The sequence below is a fragment of the Nerophis ophidion genome, linkage group LG08, assembly GCF_033978795.1.
Source record: "Nerophis ophidion isolate RoL-2023_Sa linkage group LG08, RoL_Noph_v1.0, whole genome shotgun sequence".
NCBI lineage: Eukaryota > Metazoa > Chordata > Actinopteri > Syngnathiformes > Syngnathidae > Nerophis > Nerophis ophidion.
The window spans coordinates 77,973,668-77,994,213 of NC_084618.1; the positions used below are offsets into that span (position 1 = coordinate 77,973,668).

At 42.2% G+C, this 20,546-nt stretch overlaps 1 protein-coding gene across 2 annotated transcripts in view; it reads right to left on the reverse strand.

The window, feature by feature from the left end:
- pald1a (phosphatase domain containing paladin 1a) overlaps positions 1–20,546 on the reverse strand; it is a 400,383-nt gene that overhangs the window by 356,597 nt on the left and 23,240 nt on the right. The window contains exon 1 of one of the 2 annotated variants that reach the window (XM_061909781.1): positions 10,533–10,848. The exons of the other annotated variant lie outside the window; for it this stretch is intronic. The gene's annotated coding sequence lies outside the window, so the exon portion shown is untranslated. Of the gene's footprint in view, positions 1–10,532; positions 10,849–20,546 lie in introns of those variants that run through there. 2 annotated transcript variants of the gene reach the window in all.

The following is a 20,546-nucleotide window of genomic DNA, read 5'->3' on the forward strand; positions in this document are numbered from 1 at the left end:
GCTGCGTTAGCAACGCCGGTAAAATGTGCGGCCCAAACGATCAGGACTTTCGCATTTTGTGATAATCGAGCAACTTAAATCCGTCGATTGGTAAGTGTTTTTTTTCGCATTAAATGTGGGTGGAAAGAAACGTAATATAGTTGCAAATGCATCTGCAGGTTATCCATACATCTCTGTGCCATGTCTGCACCGGTAAATAGCATGTTAGCATCGATTAGCATAGCATGTTGGCATCGATTCGCACAGCATGTTAGCAACGATTAGCTGGCAGTCAACATCAACAAAACTGACCTTTGTGATTTCGTTGACTTTATCGTTGCAAATGCATCTGCAGGTTTTCCATACATCTCTGTGCCATGTCTGCTTTAGCACCGCCGGTAAATAGCATGTTAGCATCGATTAGCGTAGCATGTTAGCATCGATTAGCGCAGCATGTTAGCATCGATTAGCGTAGCAAGTTGGCATCGATTCGCACAGCATGTTAGCAACGATTAGCTGGCAGTCAACATCAACAAAACTCACCTTTGTGAATTCGTTGTTTTTATAGTTGCAAATGCATCTGCAGGTTATCCATACATCTCTGTGCCATGTATGCTTTAGCACCGCCGGTAAATAGCATGTTAGCATTGATTAGCGTAGCATGTTAGCATCGATTAGCTGGCAGTCACGCCGCAACCAAATATGTCTGATTAGCACATAAGTCAACATCAACAAAACTAACCTTTGTGATTTCGTTGACTTTACCATTGCAAATGCATCTGTAGATTATCAATCAATCAATCAATCAATGTTTACTTATATAGCCCTAAATCACTAGTGTCTCAAAGGGCTGCACAAACCACTACGACATCCTCGGTAGGCCCACATAAGGGCAAGGAAAACTCACACCCAGTGGGACGTCGGTGACAATGATGACTATGAGAACCTTGGAGAGGAGGAAAGCAATGGATGTCGAGCGGGTCTAACATGATACTGTGAAAGTTCAATCCATAATGGATCCAACACAGTCGCAAGGTTATCCATACATCTCTTTGCCATGTCTGTCATCGCCGGTAAAATGTGGAGACACTTTGGTACATTCAATGGGGGTCTGGGGGCAGACACTTTCGCATCTTCGGGCCAGTGGTGCAACTTGAATCCCTCCCTGTTAGTGTTGTTACACCCTCCGAAAACACACCGACGAGGCATGATGTCTCCAAGGTTCCAAAAAATAGTCGAAAAACGGGAAAATAACAGAGCTGAGACCCAATGTTTACAATGTGTTGAAAATGAAAATGGCGGCTGTATTACCTCGGCGACGTCCCATTCTACGTCATCGCATCCAGAGCGATAAACAGAAAGGCGTTTAATTCGCCAAAATTCACCCATTTAGAGTTCGTAAATCGGTTAAAAAAATATATGGTCTTTTTTCTGCAACATCAAGGTATATATCGACGCTTGCATAGGTCTGGTGATAATGTTCCCCTTTAAATGAAGATGGCTCCAAAAAATTGTCGATTTGCACATTTGTGTACTTTGTATAGTGCAGGGGAAATTATGTGGTTGCAGCGCAGATACGAAAAAAAGTCCAGCAGAAATAGGGTTAAAAAAATGCATGGAGACAAGAGGGAAACATTAAAGAACACGAAGGGCATAAAATACATTGAAAAGCGCCGCCATTTCTGCATACAGCTCTCTCGGCCAAAGGCAAAACCCAGTAACTCAATTTTGGTCAAAACTGAGCTGATAGTATTTTTGGAGTTCCTAGGTGATATGCTTTACATTATGCGATATTGTAATTTAATCCGTAAGTAAGCTGTTACGCGCATGGCAGGACCTAGCAACTACCACATAACTGCGTGGATACAACAGAAAAACCTAGTATCTCAAGGGACCAATCGGAGCTTCTTGGTCAGTCGCTTTATTGTCTTTAATGGGACATTTGCACGAATGGGGGCCGACGGTCAACCTGATTATGTGATGTGATGGCACGAGGGGATATTTGGAAGATTGGCCCAGGACGTTGCAAACACCTTCATTCAATGTATTGTTCTTGATTCTTCCCCTTGCATACTCTTTTGGGCAGATAACTGTGGAGGTCAAAATAAAAACTGGACGCTGTACACGGCTCTTGCCCAATGTGCAAACACAGAATGGGGCCCACCCGAGATTGTGATAAAATATCTGGAGAAAGGGCCCACGTTCGTGAGAGCAGATTCAATCCATGGCTCAATCGGCAAGAAAATGAAAACTCAAGAAAACATCTAAACGTTTGATGACTTTGTAGATCTTTGTAAGACAGCATCAAGATAGATTGGTTTTCCTTTGTTTTCTCAAAATCAGCTAGAAGTGAGTTACTAGGTTTTGCCTTTGGACGGGAGAGATACGAAAGTAAAACACAACGAAAAACCAAAATATAGAAGCAAGAGTCGACTCCGTTCTATGCTGCCCACTAGTCAATGTCCAACCACGCCAATAAACCAGAATCCGTCCAGGGAGACGTGTTAATTCAGCCACTCTGCAAAAAGTCAGTGTTCAAAAACAAGAATAAAAAATTACAAAAATGAGGGGTATTTTATTGAACTAAGCAAAATTATCTGCCAATAGAACAAGAAAATGTGGCTTGTCAAGACTTACCAAAATAAGTAAAATTGGCGAACCTCAATGAACCCAAAAATACCTTATAATAAGTATATTATCTCTAATAACAACTGTACTACTATATGAGTATGTATTTTCTATTGTTTTATTGAAAATAAAACGGCAAAGTCCATTTGGGAGTCATCTGTTTTAATATGTGTCAGTCATGATTTTTTTTCCATGCTTGAAATAACAAATTATTAGTTTAAAAAAGTAGTTTTATACTTGTGAGTGTTGATGACAAAGCTTTTCAAAAGTTGATATCCGAGTTTCAAGCATGTTTTACTCAATAACGGTCATCAAATCTCAGGTGGTAGCGGGGGTGTATATTGTAGCCTGGAAGAGTTAGGGCTGCATGGGATTCTGGGTATTTGTCCTGTTGTGTTATGGTGTGGATGTTCTCCCAAAATTAGTTTGTCATTCTTGTTTGGTGTGGGTTCACAGTGTGGCATATATTTGTCACAATGTTAAAGTTTTTTTTTACGGCCACCCTCAGTGTGACCTGTGTGGCTGTTGATCAAATATGTCTTGCAATAACACACGTGCTGGCAGGGGTATTTGTTGACGAACCCCAAGATGCAGAGATGTAGGCGGGCATGGAGTGAGCAAACATGATTTTAATATAAATACTAAGACAAAACCAAAGGGTTCAAACCAAAAGCGCGCACTTGGGCGGATAAAAGACAAAAGGCCTTTAGCATAGAAGCTAACAAGAAACAAAAAGGAACTTTAGCATGGAAGCTAGAGGATAACAAACAGAAATACTGGAAATAGCTATGGCTAACAAAAACAGCTTACCGCTACGACGACCAGGACAAGATGTAGCACAACAGGTAATAGCTGAAATAATGCCAGACACGACAGGTAGCAAAGACACAAGAGTGACATGAGGCAACGACAATACCAATGACCATACAATGATCCAGCAACTGACACAAGAAAAAGGATAAACAAATAGGAGCTGGCTGATTGGCAACAGGTGTGGCCAGATGCCAATCAGCCGCAGCTGAAGGGGAACACAGCACTCAGGGAACAAGACAGGAAGCTGACAAAATAAGAGCACTAGACAGGTAAATACTAAACACACTGAGGAGGAACACAGCACTCAGGGAACAAGACAGGAAGCTGACAAAATAAGAGCACTAGACAGGAAATACTAAACACACTAAGGAGGAACACAGCACTCAGGGAACAAGACAGGAAGCTGACAAAATAAGAGCACTAGACAGGAAATACTAAACACACTGAGGAGGAACACAGCACTCAGGGAACAAGACAGGAAGCTGACAAAATAAGAGCACTAGACAGGAAATACTAAACACACTGACGGGGAACACAGCACTCAGGGAACAAGACAGGAAGCTGACAAAATAAGAGCACTAGACAGGAAATACTAAACACACTGAGGAGGAACACAGCACTCAGGGAACAAGACAGGAAGCTGACAAATTAAGAGCACATGACAGGAACTAAAAGACAGGAAATACTAAACACAGAGGAAAAAACTAAAACATAGACAAACTGTCAGGGGCAAGCCTGACACGTGCGTCTTAAATAGCCAGATTCAACATATAACTAGGCGTGCACGCTGTTTGTACAGGATCTAGGTGGCGCTAGAGACAGTGCTATCATGGCACCCCCTGAATATTGTTGGTTGGGAGATAATCGACAGGAATTCTAGAGAATGGATGCCCCTAAAACTCAGGGTTCTCCCGGGAAAATTGGGAGAATTGGCAAGTATGACGCTGCCAAGCGCCGTTCATGCGTTCATATTAAACTCGCGGGCCGCACCAGCATTAAATTGTCATATCAAGGTGCGGGCCGCAAAATAACACCTCGCGGGCCGCATGTTTAAGACCCCTGCTCAAACATAAAATCTGCTTTGTGAGAAGAACTATCCTATCAGACAGAAAATAAGAAAATGTCACCCTTACTTGAGATATTTCATCTTACTTAGATTTCAGTTTTTGCAGTGCAGGGCTGGTGAAGCTCATCCATCCCAACGCTAACTCCGCAGCCCCGTCTTTTGTGAAGTGAAGTGAATTATATTTATATAGCGCTTTTCTCTAGCGACTCAAAGCGCTTTACATAGTGAAACCCAATATCTAAGTTCCATTTAAACCAGTGTGGGTGGCACTGGGAGCAGGTGGGTAAAGTGTCTTGCCCAAGGACACAACGGCAGTGACTAGGATGGCGGAAGCGGGAATCGAACCTGCAACCCTCAAGTTGCTGGCACGGCCACTCTACCAACCGAGCTATACCGCTTCTCCTCCGGTCTCTACAGCTGGTCTCCGGGGAAAACATGGCCATGGCTAAAACGCTCCCCCCGAGGTGGAAGTTTGCAAAAAAGCACCGCAGAAGTCACGAAAATGCCCCCGACAAAAAGAAACAAGAGGAAACCTTCTAGGATAACCGTATTTGGAAATGTGTAAAATTGGCTTTTAAAGACGAAGTTTTTGATAGTGTGGTACATACTCTTATTGTTCGAGGAAAAAAGACGGGTGCTTTGGCATGACGATCCCATTTTGAGAGAATGAAAAATAGAGAATGTCCGATAATGGCTTTTTTGCCGATATCCGACATTCCGATATTGTCCAACTCTTAATTACCGATTTCAATATCAACCGATCCCGATATATACAGTCGTGGAATTAACACATTATTATGCCTAATTTTGTTGTGATGCATTAAACAATGTAACAAGGTTTTCCAAAATAAATCAACTCAAGTTATGGAAAAAAAAAATGCCAACACGGCGCTGCCATATTTATTATTGAAAGTCACTAAGTGCATTATTTTTTTTAACATGCCTCAAAACAGCAGCTTGGAATTTGGGACATGCTCTCCCTGAGAGAGCATGAGGAGGTTGAGGTGGGGGTAGCGGGTGATGCATATTGTAGCGTCCCGGAAGAGTTAGTGCTGCAATGGGTTCTGCGTATTTGTTCTGTTGTTTTTATGTGCGGATGTTCTCCCGAAATGTGTCATTCTTGTTTGGTGTGGGTTCACAATGTGGCGCATATTTGTAGCAGTCTTAAAGTTGTTTATACGGCCACACTCAGTGCGACCTGTATAGCTGTTGACCAAGTATGCGTTGCATTCACTAGTGCGTGTGAAAAGCCGGAGGTATTATGTGATTGCGCCGGCACGCCCCCAAAATTGTTGTCTGGGTGGAAATTGGGAGAATGGTTGCCCCAGGATATTCATATCGCCCAGGCCCACCCCAAACACACGTCAAAAGTGGCCAAAGAATGGCTAAATCAGGCTAGAATTAAGGTTTTAGAATGGCCTTCCCAAAGTCCTGACTTAAACCTGTGGACAATGCTGAAGAAACAAGTCCAAAACCAACACATTTAGCTGAACTGCACCAATTGTGTCAGGCGGAGTGGTCAAAAACTCAACCAGAAGCTTGTCAGAAGTTTGTGGATGGCTACCAAAAGCGCCTTATTGCAGTGAAACTTGCCAAGGAACATGTAAGCAAATATTAACATTGCTGTATGTATACTTTTGACCCAGCACATTTGCTCACATTTTCAGTAGACCCATAACAAATTCATAAAAGAACCAAACTTCAAGAATGTTTTTTGTGACCAACAAGTTTGGTATGTGCTCCAATCACTCTATCACAAAAAAATAAAAGTTGTAGAAATTATTGGAAACTCAAGACATCCATGACATTATCTTCTTTACAAGCGTATATAAACTTTTGACCAAGTCTGTATATCTGCGGCTTATAGTCCGGTGCGGCTACTATAAGGAAGAAAAAAAATACTAAAACATTTATTGGGTGCGCTGTGTAGTCCGGAAAATACGGTATATTCTATCATAACAACAACATGACTATAACTTGTTCGTTGCTTCTGTTGGACTTAGAGCTGGGCGATACATCGATATACTCGATATATCACGTGTTTATCTCTGTGCGATATAGAAAATAACTATATCGTGATATTCGAGTATACGTTCTCACGCAGTTGCTTTTAGCTGCTGGCATTACACTACAGGCTCTTACCGCTCTTTCTTGTCTCTCCTTCTCACCGACATAAAACAAGCGCACCTTCTTACATACGTCACATGCGTATACGCCCTCGCGGAGCAGAGAGGTAGTGGCATGGGTAACGTTTGCTGTGATGCGAGTGGTAATACGAGAGAAAGAAGGTCCCAATCTGGTAACAAATGAAAAACAGCAGGGGGTCCATCGTCTGGCGATGGTTTGGCTACAACTGGAATATGTCGAACAGACAACCAGAATTTGTCAAGTGCGGGGCAAAAGCATTGCTACAAAAAGGAGCATTACTGCTAATATGTAGCATCATTTGAAAAGTCACCTGCTAGAGAATGAAGAGTGTTTACTCCGCATGTCAACATCTTCATTCGGTGCCACACTAAAAAAATGCCGAGGCAACCATTTCCACATCAACACCGTATGAAAAAAATAGTGAACAACATAAGGAGATAAAGTCCGCAGTAACCCACCACATAGCGATTTGATTTCATATTATGCAGCTCATTTTTATTTGACAGTTATTGAAATATCTTGTGTGACATCATGCACAAAAGTGCACTTTATTTGTTTTAAACTGTTGTAGTGGCATTCTGTATAAAAAGTACACTTTAATCTAGTGTTGTTTTGATATGTCATCTTAGTGACATCATGCACAAAAGTGCACTTTATTTGTTTTAAACTGTTGTAGTGGCGTTCGGGTCAAAAAGTGCACTTTAATTTAGTGTTGTTTTGATATGTCATCTTAGTGACATCATGCACAAAAGTGCACTTTATTTGTTTTAAACTATTGTAGTGGCGTTCGGGTCAAAAAGTGCACTTTAATTTAGTGTTGTTTTGATATGTCATCGTAGTGACATCATGCACAAAAGTGCACTTTATTTGTTTTAAACTGTTGTAGTGGCATTCTGAATAAAAAGTACACTTTAATTTAGTGTTGTTTTGATATGTCATCTTAGTGACATCATGCACAAAAGTGCACTTTATTTGTTTTAAACTGTTGTAGTGGCGTTCGGGTCAAAAAGTGCACTTTAATTTAGTGTTGTTTTGATATGTCATCTTAGTGACATCATGCACTAAAGTGCACTTTATTTGTTTTAAACTATTGTAGTGGCATTCTGTATAAAAAGTACACTTTAATCTAGTGTTGTTTTGATATGTCATCTTAGTGACATCATGCACAAAAGTGCACTTTATTAGTTTTAAACTATTGTAGTGGCGTTCGGGTCAAAAAGTGCACTTTAATTTAGTGTTGTTTTGATATGTCATCTTAGTGACATCATGCACTAAAGTGCACTTTATTTGTTTTAAACTATTGTAGTGGCATTCTGTATAAAAAGTACACTTTAATTTAGTGTTGTTTTGATATGCCATCTTAGTGACATCATGCACAAAAGTGCACTTTATTTGTTTTAAACTATTGTAGTGGCGTTCGGGTCAAAAAGTGCACTTTAATTTAGTGTTGTTTTGATATGTCATCTTAGTGACATCATGCACAAAAGTGCACTCATAGCTTGTTTTAAAAAATGTCTCTGACTAACTTGCACTTTCTGTTTTGAAATGACATGAATGTTTTGCTTAATAACTGTTTAATAAATACAGTTTTGGTCAATTGACTTACTTGTGATTTCCCTCTCTGCATGAAAGTTTAAAAGTAGCATATATTAATGTAGTATGAAGAAGAATGTTTTAATGTAGACACATAGAATCATCATACTGCTGTGATTATATGCATCAAGTGTTCATTCAAGGCTAAGGCAAAATATCAAGATGTATATCGTGTATCGTGACATGGCCTAAAGTAATCGAGATATTAAAAAAAGGCCGTATCGCCCAGCCCTAGTTGGACTGTTTTGTATGCACGCGCTCTTTCCATGTACGTGTGGACGGGACAGTAAACACCAATAATTTTTTGGAGGGCCGGTAAATTTATTTTCCCCTGGGGGGAGGGGTTGCCCACATATGAGGTCCTCTCCAAGGTTTCTCATAGTCACTGTCACCGACGTCCCACTGGGGTGAGTTTTTCCTTGCCCTTATGTGGGCTCTGTACCACGAATGCCGTTTTGGCTTGTGCAGACCTTTGAGACACTTGTGTTTTAGGGCTATATAAATAAACATTGATTGATTTGATTATTTCTTGCATAAAATTAGACAATTTTAAAACAAAGGTGTTTTGTTCAACCAATGGCAACATAAGCTAGTGTTTTTGTTTATTATATGCAAACAGCACCTTTAAAGGCCTACTGAAAGCCACTACTACCCACCACGCAGTCTGATAGTTTATATATCACTGATGAAATATTAACATTGCAACACATGCCAATACGGCCTTTTTAGTTTACTAAATTGCAATTTTAAATTCCCCGCGGAGTTTCTTGTTGACAACGTCGCGGAATGATGACATATTAGCGCAGCACCATTTGCGGCTAAAAGTCGTCTCGTTTCATCGCGCAATTAAACAGTATTCTGGACATCTGTGTTGCTGAATCTTTTGCAATTTGTTCAATTAATAATGGAGAAGTCAAAGTACAAAGATGGAGTTGGGAAGCTTTAGCCTTTAGCCACACAAACACACGGTGATTCCTTGTTTAAAATTCCCGGAGGTGAAGCTTTACTATGGATCAGAGTGGTCAAGCGAACATGGATCACGACTACATGTCAACCGGCAGGTTTCGGTGAGAAAATTGTGGTAAAAAGTCGCCTCTTACCGGAGATCAGCTGAGCTTGTGCCGTCCATGCAGCTGACGTCGACTTTCCCTCAGAGACTGGCCTCAAGACTCCCGTGGACACACCCCTCCGACTATCAGGTACTATTTAATCTCACTAACACACTAGCAACACAATAGAAAGATAAGGGATTTCCCAGAAATATCCCAGTAAATGTGTCTAAAAACATCTGAATCCGTCCCAATGCAATTGTAGTCCTTCGCTATCAATATCATCATCTATGAATCTTTCATCCTCGCTCAAATTAATGGGGAAATTGTCGTTTTCTCGGTCCGAATAGCTCTTGCTGCTGGAGGCTCGCATTATAAACAATGTGAGGACGTGAGGAGCCCTCACACTTGTGACGTCATCGTCTGCAAGGCTTTTTTATCAGCACCAAAAGTTGCGAACTTTATCGTGGATGTTCTCTACTAAATCCTTTCAGCAAAAACATGGCAATATCGCAAAATGATCAAGTATGACACATAGAATGGACCTGCTATCCCCGAAAATCTCATTTCAGTAGGCCTTTAATTATGCGTCAACAAAGTCCTGAAAATGACAAGCCAGCGCCTTGCTGATGGAGTGTCGCGTGCACCTTGACAGGAAGTGCTCGGTCGTATAGTTGCTGCAACTTCCCCCCCCCTAAGTTGGTTGTGCACGCGTGCCACCGGACATTGCCAGTTCCTGCGCTTGAACAAGGACGGAAATGAGCTCAGCGCTTCCTTCTTTTTGGCACATTGTTACCCATGTGGTCGAAGTGGTACAAAATATTTTTTTTTTTTTGCACGCGGCCACAATAACAACTCGACTCTGCAACTGGCATAAATCACGGGGCGGCGCTTCCGCCTGCTTTCGTGACAGCTCAATGACAAGCTGCTAAAAAAAGGGCTGACGGTTCTATTTTTAAAAGCAACTGCCTGTAATTTATTTCATTTCAAGACGGCAATTTTTACCCCGACCAGGATTTCAAGGCAGCCTGACTGCGAACATTCCGCTCGCGACCGCCTGCAACGCAATTTTGCGGTGATTCTGTTGAGCCCGAAAATGCCGGGTCACTGCTTCCCTGGAGCCAAAGAAACATCCCCAAGCATCACATGCCATGACGGACATAATACGTTTCATCAGAGCGGTTCGGTTTTTCTCACAAAACCGACAGTGTTAGTACTTAGCACAAGAGAAGGGTTGTAAAGTATCAGGATTGTACCTAACACTCGGCTCCAGACTCCATTATCCCAGAACCTCTTTGGAATAAGTAGGTGGCTTCGAAAAAAAAAAGGAGGCAAAAAGGGTCTCAGTCGGACATCCTTGCTGCTGGCATCTCTGTGATGAGTCTGCTCATTAAACTACAGCAGGAGGCGGGCGGTCTTGTCCTCAAAAAGCCCCGTCAGTGGACGCGTCCTTTTGAGGGAGGACAGATTCCTCAGCAAGAGGAGGAGGAAGAGGCGGCACAGCGGTTGTTTTTTTCGGTATTGGTGCAGGTGTTGCAGCGGTGTGCATGCGCCGGCGAGTGTGTGCTGAATGTGTGAAAAGGATGCGGGGGCAGACCCGGAGAGGCTTACTCATCCTCCCCGCTGCGGTCCGTCCAATGGCGACACGATGCCTCCCACACATGGCAGAACCCTTTTTAACAAGGCCTCTCCAAACAACTTCAATTTCAAGCCTCAAACCAATCAAGACTAGAGATGTCCGATAATGGCTTTTTTGCCGATATCCGATATTGTCCAACTATTAATTACCGATTCTGATATGAACCGATACCGATATATACCAGGGTTTCCCACACATTCATTTATTTGTAGAATTACGGCCGCCACAAATAAAAATAAAAAAAAACATTTATATATATGTATAGATTGATTGATACTTTTGTTAGTAGATTGCACAGTACAGTACATATTCCGTACAATTGACCACTAAATGGTAAGTTTTTCAACATGTTTAAGTCGGGGTCCACGTTAATCAATTCATGGTATATTCACTGTATATATGTATATATAAAGTATATATATATATATATATATATATATATATATATTTATTTTTTGTTTTTAAAAAAAGTTTTCGGCTTTTGACTCGCTCGGCCGCTCATAATCAATCAATCAATCAATGTTTACTTATATAGCCCTAAATCACGAGTGTCTCAAAGAGCTGCACAAACCACTACAACATCCTCGGAAGAACCCACAAAAGGGCAAGGAAAACTCACACCCAGTGGGACGTCAGTGACAATGATGACTATGAGAACCTTGGAGAGGAGGAAAGCAATGGATGTCGAGCGGGTCTAACATGATACTGTGAAAGTTCAATCCACAATGGATCCAACACAGTCGCGAGAGTCCAATCCAAAGCGGATCCAACACAGCAGCGAGAGTCCCGTTCACAGCGGAGCCAGCAGGAAACCATCCCAAGCGGAGGCGGATCAGCAGCGCAGAGATGTCCCCAGCCGATACACAGGCGAGCAGTACGTGGCCACCGGATCGGACCGGACCCCCTCCACAAGGGAGAGTGGGACATAGGAGAAAAAGAAAAGAAGCGGCAGATCAACTGGTCTAAAAAGGGAGTCTATTTAAAGGCTAGAGTATACAAATGAGTTTTAAGGTGAGACTTAAATGCTTCTACTGAGGTGGCATCAAAAGCAATGGGACTCTGTCTGTGAATGGAGCTTGTAGTTACATATTATACAAATATGTAAATATGATATAAATATGTACATAAAGTGTTGTAATTATATTCCAACTACGCGTTCTTCTTGCCTCTCGCCCCCATCCCCCTCCCCCCATCGCTCAAACCACACCACCATAAATAGATGCCTGACCTGTGGGAAACACTGTATACAGTCGTGGAATTAACACATTATTATGCCTACCGTGTTTCCTTGAATTGACGCCGGGGCGCTAAATAATTTAAAACCTCTTCCCACTCCTGCGCTTACCAAAGGCATGCGGTAAAAGTAAGCATGCGCTAATTATTTTAAAACCTATTCCCACTCCAGTTCTTACAAATAGTCTGCAGTAAAAATTTGAGTGTGATGTAAGCTTGGACCTTAAATCCTACTGAATAGCTCTTAATCTTCTTCCCCTTATGCGATTTGAAGTTATCGGTATTGAAGTCAGCCTCCTCCATTTTGAAAATGATGACAGGGGAAGTGTCACTCGTGACATCACAAGTTTGACCCGGCGGGCTATAGAGCGTTTTCATTTCGGCTCCAGTACTCTGGAATGCCCTCCCGGTAACAGTTCGAGATGCCACCTCAGTAGAATCATTTAAGTCTCACCTTAAAACTCATTTGTATACTCTAGCCTTTAAATAGACTCCCTTTTTAGACCAGTTGATCTGCCGTTTCTTTTCTTTTTCTCCTATGTCCCACTCTCCCTTGTGGAGGGGGTCCGGTCCGATCCGGTGGCCATGTACTGCTGGCCTGTGTATCGGCTGGGGACATCTCTGCGCTGCTGATCCGCCTCCGCTTGGGATGGTTTCCTGCTGGCTCCGCTGTGAACGGGACTCTCGCTGCTGTGTTGGATCCGCTTTGGACTGGACTCTCGCGACTGTGTTGGATCCATTATGGATTGAACTTTCACAGTATCATGTTAGACCCGCTCGACATCCATTGCTTTCCTCCTCTCCAAGGTTCTCATAGTCATCATTGTCACAGACGTCCCACTGGGTGTGAGTTTTCCTTGCCCTTATGTGGGCCTACCGAGGATGTCGTGGTGGTTTGTGCAGCCCTTTGAGACACTAGTGATTTAGGGCTATATAAGTAAACATTGATTGATTGATAATACTAAGCATGCGCTAATTATTTTGGGAAGCGAGTTTGACCCGGCAGTAATCCAAGGCAGGCGCATACTAAATGCCCTGCGGCAATTCAAGGAAATACGGTAATTTTGTTGGATGCATTAAACAATGTAACAAAGGTTTTCTAAAATAAATCAAACTCAAGTTATGGAAAAAAATGCCAACATGGCACTGCCATATTTATTATTGAAGCCACAAAGTGCATTATTTTTTTTAACATGCCTCAAAACAGCAGCTTGGAATTTGGGACATGCTCTCCCTAAGACAGCATGAGGAGGTTGAGGTGGACGGGGTTGGTGTTGGAGGGGGTGGGGGGTTTTATTGATTGATTGATTGAAACTTTTATTAGTAGATTGCACAGTTCAGTACATATTCCGTACAATTGACCACTTAATGGTAACACCCGAATAAGTTTTTCAACTTGTTTAAGTCGGGGTCCACGTTAATCAATTCCTGGGAGTGGCAAGGGGTGTATATTGCAGCATCCCGGAAGAGTTAGTGCTGCAAGATGTGATATAGAAAATGACTATATCGTGATATTCAAGTATACGTTCTCACGCAGTTGCTTTTAGCTGCGGGCATTACACTACAGGCTCTTCCCGCTCTTTCCTGTCTCTCCTTCTCACAGACAAGCGGACCTTCTTACATACGTCACATACGTGTACGCCCTCGTGGAGCAGAGATGTAAGAGCATTAGCTGTGATGCTAGCGGAGCCATGCGAGTGGTGATACAAGAGAGAGAGAGAAGGTGGAAATGAAGGAAAAATTAATTCCCAAGAAAAACAGCAGGGGGTCCATCGTCTGGCGGTGGTTTGGCTTCAAGCGGGAATATGTCGAACAGACAACCGTAATTTGTCAAGTGTGGGCCGACAGCGTTGCTATAAAAAGTAGCATTACTGCTAATATGTAGCATCATTTGAAAAGTCACCTGCTAGAGAACGAAGAGTGCTTGAAACTCCGCATGTCAACATTTCCGTTCGGTACCACACGCCCACACCATCAAAATGCCGAGGAAAACATTTACAACAGAATTTCAGAACGTCCGTAGTAACCTACCAAAATGTCTTCAGTAATGCGGACGTTGTACTGATCCGTTGTGGTGAAGAAGGAGCTGAGCCGGAAGGCAAAGCTCTCAATTTACCGGTCGATCTACGTTCCCATCCTCACCTATGGTCATGAGCTTTGGGTCATGACCGAAAGGATAAGATCACGGGTACAAGCGGCCCAAATGAGTTTGGGTCTCTCCCTTAGAGATAGGGTGAGAAGCTCTGCCATCCGTAAAGCCGCTGCTCCTTCACATCGAGGTGGTTCGGGCATCTGGTCAGGATGCCACCCGAACGCCTCCCTAGGGAGGTGTTTAGGGCACGTCCAACCGGTAGGAGGCCACGGGGAAGACCCAGGACACGTTGGGAAGACTATGTCTCCCGGCTGGCCTGGGAACGCCTCGGGATCCCCCGGGAAGAGCTGGACGAAGTGGCTGGGGAGAGGGAAGTCAGGGTTTCCCTGCTTAGGCTGCTGCCCCCGCGACCCGACCTCGGATAAGCGGAAGAAGATGGATGGATGGATGGAAACCTACCAAATAGCGAAGGACGAACACTATTTGATTTCCTATTATGCAGCTCATTTTTATTTGACACTTAAAATGTCTTTGACAATCTTGCACTTTCTGTTCTGGAAATGACATGAATGTTTGTGCCGCTGCTTAATAATTGTTTAATAAATACAGTTTTGGTCGGTTAAACTTAGTTGTGATTTCCTTCTCTGCATGAAAGTTTAAAATGAGCATTATTTAATGCAGTATGAAAAAGAATGTTTTAATGTAGACACATAGAATCATCATACTGCTGTGATTATTTGCATCAAGTGTTCATTCAAGGCCAAGGCAAAATATCGAGATGTATATCGTGTATCGTGACATGGCCTAATAATATCAAGATATTAAAAAATAGGCCATATCGCCCAGCCCAAGTTCTGGGTATTCGTTCTTTCGTGTTTATGTTGTGTTACGATGCGGATGTTCTCCCGAAATATGTTTGTCGTTCTTGTTCGGTGCGGGTTCACAGTGTGGCGCATATTTGTAACAGTGTTAAAGTTGTTTATACGGCCACCCTTAGTGTGACCTGTATGGCTGTTGATCAAGTATGATAAATGATAAATGGATTGTACTTGCATAGCGCTTTTCTACCTTCACGGTACTCAAAGCGCTTTGACACTACTTCCACATTCACACACTGATGGAGGGAGCTGCCATGCAAGGCGCCAACCAGCACCCATCAGGAGCAAGGGTGAAGTGTCTTGCTCAGGACACAACGGACGTGACGAGGTTGGTATTAGGTGGGAATTGAACCAGGGACGCTCGGGTTGCGCACGGCCACTCTCCCACTGCGCCACGCCGTCCCTGTATAAAGTATGCCTTGCCTTCACTCGTGTGTGTAAAAGCATACTTGCCAACCCTCCCGAAATTCAGCGCCTCTCGCAAAAACCTCCCGGGACAAATTTTCTCCCGAAAATCTCCTGAAATTCAGGCGGAGCTGGAGGCCACCCCCCTCCAGCTCCATGCGGACCTGAGTGAGGACAGCCTGTTTTCACGTCTGCTTTGCTACAATATAAACAGCATGTCTGCCCAATGACGTTATAACTGTAGAATGATCGAGGGAGAGTTCTTGCTTTCTTATGTGGGTTTATTGTTAGGCAGTTTCATTAACGTCCTCCCAGCGCAGTCACAACACACAACAACAGCAGTCACGTTTTCGTCTACGGTAAAGCAGTTCGTCTGCCGTAAACAGCAATGTTGTGACACTCTTAAAGGCCTACTGAAACCCACTACTACCGACCACGCAGTTTGATAGTTTATATATCAATGATTAAATATTAACATTGCAACACATGCCAATACGGCCGGTTAAGTTTACTAAATTACCATTTTAAATTTCCCGCTGAGTTTCCTGGTGAAAATGATGACGCGTGTTTGTGACGTTATTGGTTGGAGGGGACATATTAGCGCAGCACCACTTACGGCTAAAAGTCGTCTCTTTTCATCGTGCAATTACACAGTATTTTGGATTCCTGTGTTGCTGAATCTTTTGCAATTTGTTCAATTAATAATGGAGAAGTCAAAGTAGAAAGGTGGAGGTGGGAAGCTTCAGCCTTTAACCACACAAACACACGGTGTTTCCTTGTTTAAAATTCCCGGAGGTGAAGCTTTACTATGGATCAGAGCGGTCAAGCGAACATGGATCGGCAGTTTTCTGTGAGTAATTGTGGTAATGAGTCTGCTCTTACCGGATATCAGCGGAGCTTCTGTCCTGCTGCAGCTTCGTGACTTAATAAAGAGACTCTGGCGTCAACCCTTCCGACTTTAAGGTACTATTTAACTCACTAAAACACTAGCAACACAATAGCAGATAAGGGATTCTCCAGAATTATCCTAGTAAATGTGTCTAAAAACATCTTAATTGCTTTCACTGCCCTCGGCTATTTTTTATTTATTTTCTATGTCTTCACTCTGAATTTCCTCATCCACGAATCTTTCATCCTCGCTCAAATTAATGGGGAAATTGTCGATTTCTCGGTCCGAATAGCTCTAGCTGCTGCTGGATATGATTGTAAACAATGTGAGGATGTGAGGAGCCCTACAACCCGTGACGTCACGCGCACATCGTCTGCTACTTCCGGTGAAGGCAAGGCTTTTTTATTAGCGACCTAAAGTTGCGAACTTTATCGTCGATGTTCTCTACTAAATCCTTTCAGCAAAAATATGGCAATATCGCGAAATGATCAAGTATGACACATAGAATGGACCTGCTGTCCCCGTTTAAATAAGAAAATCTCATTTCAGTAGGCCTTTAAAACATAAACAACACATCACAATACTACTTACGACACAAATAATCTAAATGCTTGCAACACTGGTCATCAAACCATGACTCACTGAGGTTTTAATCCATATCGCCGAACCCAAGAAGAAAGTTTTTTTTTTTTGTTATTTCTTCATTATGTTGGACCTGCTATCCCCGTTTAAATAAGAAAATCTCATTTCAGTAGGCCTTTAATGGCGCTTTGTACTTCTCCCTACGTCCGTGTACACAGCGGCGTTTTGAACAGTCAGAAATTGTACTTTCTGAAACCGATACCGATCATTTCCAATATTACATTTTAAAGCATTTATCGGTCGATAAAATCGGCAGTCCGATATTATCGGACATCCCTAATCAAGACCACCGGCCAGGAAGAGGGGGATGGGGGGAAGGGGTGGACAATAGACAACATGACGTGAGGAAGCCTAATTTGCTACGACGCTCTAATTACTCCATTCATTAGCGGTGAGTCCGTGCCGTGTTGGAGGCAAACAGGCTTACAGCTGGGCAAATACTCCCACTTTAAGCTTGGATCAATTCATCCTGCAGGGTCCCGTTTCACTTAAACATCTGGACGGATGATTTCAACACTCTGACACTACACCAGGGGTAGGGAACCTATGGCTCTAGAGCCAGATGTGGCTCTTTTGATGACTGCATCTGGCTCTCGGATAAATCTGAGCTGACACTGCTTAACACAATAAGTAATGAATAATTCCACTTGAAATCACAGTTAAAAATAACGTTCAAAATATAAAAAATGCTCATGCATTTGAATCCATCCATCCTTTTTTCTACCGCACCTGTTCAAGAAGTTGCCTTAAAAGGTAAGAAATAATGTATTTATTATTGGTTAGTGTAGGGCTAGCCCTCTTTGGGGTTCTTCAACAAGGCCCAGGTGGGCCATTTACACACCTGTCGCTGATTTCGAGGCCGGTCTTGGCAACACACCTGTGGAGGAGGATTGTGATTGGCGCACTGTTAAGAGTGGAAGTCAGCGAGACAGTCCACCCTCAGACGGGGGCGTGGCATGTGCTGGCTGAGAGACACAGCTGTCAGATGATTAGTTGGCGCAGGTGGTGCGTGTTAGACTAATCATCCGTTGTCCTTAAAAGTGAGCGGCCGGGTGCAGCAGTCGAGTTCAGACTGGAGAGACGGAGAAGTCAAGAGAACTGTGTAAGACAAAACTGAGCGACTGAAAAGTGGCTACTGACCTGTATTGCAAATTGTGGGATTAAAAACTTCTTTCAGCGGACCTATGTGAGTAGAAAGCTTACAACGCCGCTTCGCTGCAGACCCGCAGGCCACGCCCCCTCCTAAGTTAGCTTCAGAATAACAACGTTATTACAAAGAATAAGAGACCTATTGTACTCTAGAAATGTTGGTCTTAATTAAAAATGCACACTTTTAGTTGTGTTCAGTGCTAAAAAATATATTATGTGGCTCTTACATAAATACATTTGAAAATATTTGGCTTCTTGGCTCTCTCAGCCAAAAAGGTTCCCGACCCCTGCACTACACGATCAAGCAAGTACAAAAGAGAAAAAAAACTAAAAGCTGCCACACCTGTTCCTTACTTCCTTCCTTCCTTCCAAATGAAGACACTTGCAGCACACTTAGTAAGGACTATGAATCAATACGAGTGGTTCTCCACAATCATAAAATCCCTACTACACACCAGAGTTGGACACTTTGCAGTAGGTCCTGTTGGTTCACAGCTTGAGTGGGCGGCTAGTGTGGGTGCAAAGAGGCAAATTTGCTTAGCACATTAATAGAACGACTGTGTGGTGATTAGTATGGCTGTGAAGCTTCGGGCACCAGACGATTCGATTCAGAATCGATTATTTTTTTAAATCAAAATCGCTACTTTTTTCATAACATTTGATGCCAGTTCTACGATTAACTATATATACCTCCATAAAATACATAGGCAGCTCTAATAAATGTCTATATTACTTAACCCTTGTTTGGTGTTCAGGTCTGAGGCACCCGTTTTCATTTTTTATTGAAAGAAAAATGATACAATTAATTAATTTTTCAAACTGAGACTCACTGACTTTGGCTCATTTTCTGTGAATATCAGAATACATTAAATGACCACACACCATACACCCCCCCCCACGCATTTCTATTACATATAAGATGTCCAAGTCCACTGGACCTGGGGCTAATAGAAGTGTGTGTACCACACACAACACACACACACAGCAGGCCTAGACAGGAGGAGGAGAGAGTGTAGGTACACAGAACATCAAAGGGTCAAATGTGCGAGAAAATGAGAGCAGACAGTGTTGGCAAACAATGTTACAACCTTGTGTGGGAACCGCAGGTGCAGAAACAGAAAAGAAGGCAGAGAAATTTTTCCGTGCAACGTTCATATTGTTGTTACTCAGCTAGCGTTTGTGGGTCTGATGGACCCGTTGCATCTTGTGGCTTTTAATGCCTCACAATCAAACACTTTTATGTCAAAATACTGAACAGATGTTTATTGGGATAAGGTAAAAATCTGTTCAGTATTTTAAGGCAGTGGTTCGCAACCTTTTTTCAGTGATGTACGCCCTGTGAAAATTGTTTTAATTCAAGTACCCCCTAATCAGAGCAAAGCATTTAAGTAAAATACAGCACTATGTCATCAGTTTCTGATTTATTAAATTGTATGACAGTTCAAAATATTGCTAATTTCTAGTGGTCTTACTATTTGGAAAAAAAGATATACAAATAACTAAGAACTTGTTGAAAAATAAACAAGTGATTCAATTTATAAATAAAGATTTCTACATAATCATCAACTTAAAGTGCTCTCTTTGGGGATTTTAATAGAGATCCATCTGGATTCATGAACTGAATTCTAAACATTTCTTCACAAAAAAAGAAATCTTTAGCATCAATATTTATGGAACATGTCCACAAGAAATCTAGCTGTCAACACTGAATATTGCATTGTTGCATTTCTTTTCACAGTTTATGAACTTACATTCATATTTTGTTGAAGTATTATTCAATAAATATATTTATAAAGGATTTTTGAATTGTTGCTATTTTTAGAATATTTTTGAAAAATCTCACGTACCCCTTGGCATACCTTCAAGTACCCCCAGGGGTACACGTATCCCCATTTGAGAACCACTGTTTTAAGGCACTGAAATTCGGGAGTCTCCTGGGGAAAATCAGGAGGGTTGGCAAGTATGACTGAGAGACGCAACAACTCTGTACTTCTCCCTACGTCCGTGTACCACTCCCAACAGCGGCGTTTTAACAAGTCATAAATGTTACTTTTTGAAACCGATACCGATAATTTCCGATATTACACTTTAAAGCATTTATCGGCCGATAATATCGGCAGTCTCTAGTTACAAAGGCTCCTAATTTGGCTGCCGATGTATGCCATAACACATTTTTTCATTTCCACTTGTATTATTTGGTCAGAAGTATTATTAATCCACTTGTTAATATCTGGTTTCTTTCTGCTGTTACATGGTTTTATCTACACTTTTGTTAAAACGTAATAATGACTTATTCTTGGTTGCTTGGATACTTTATATTAGTTTTAAGTGATACTACAAAAT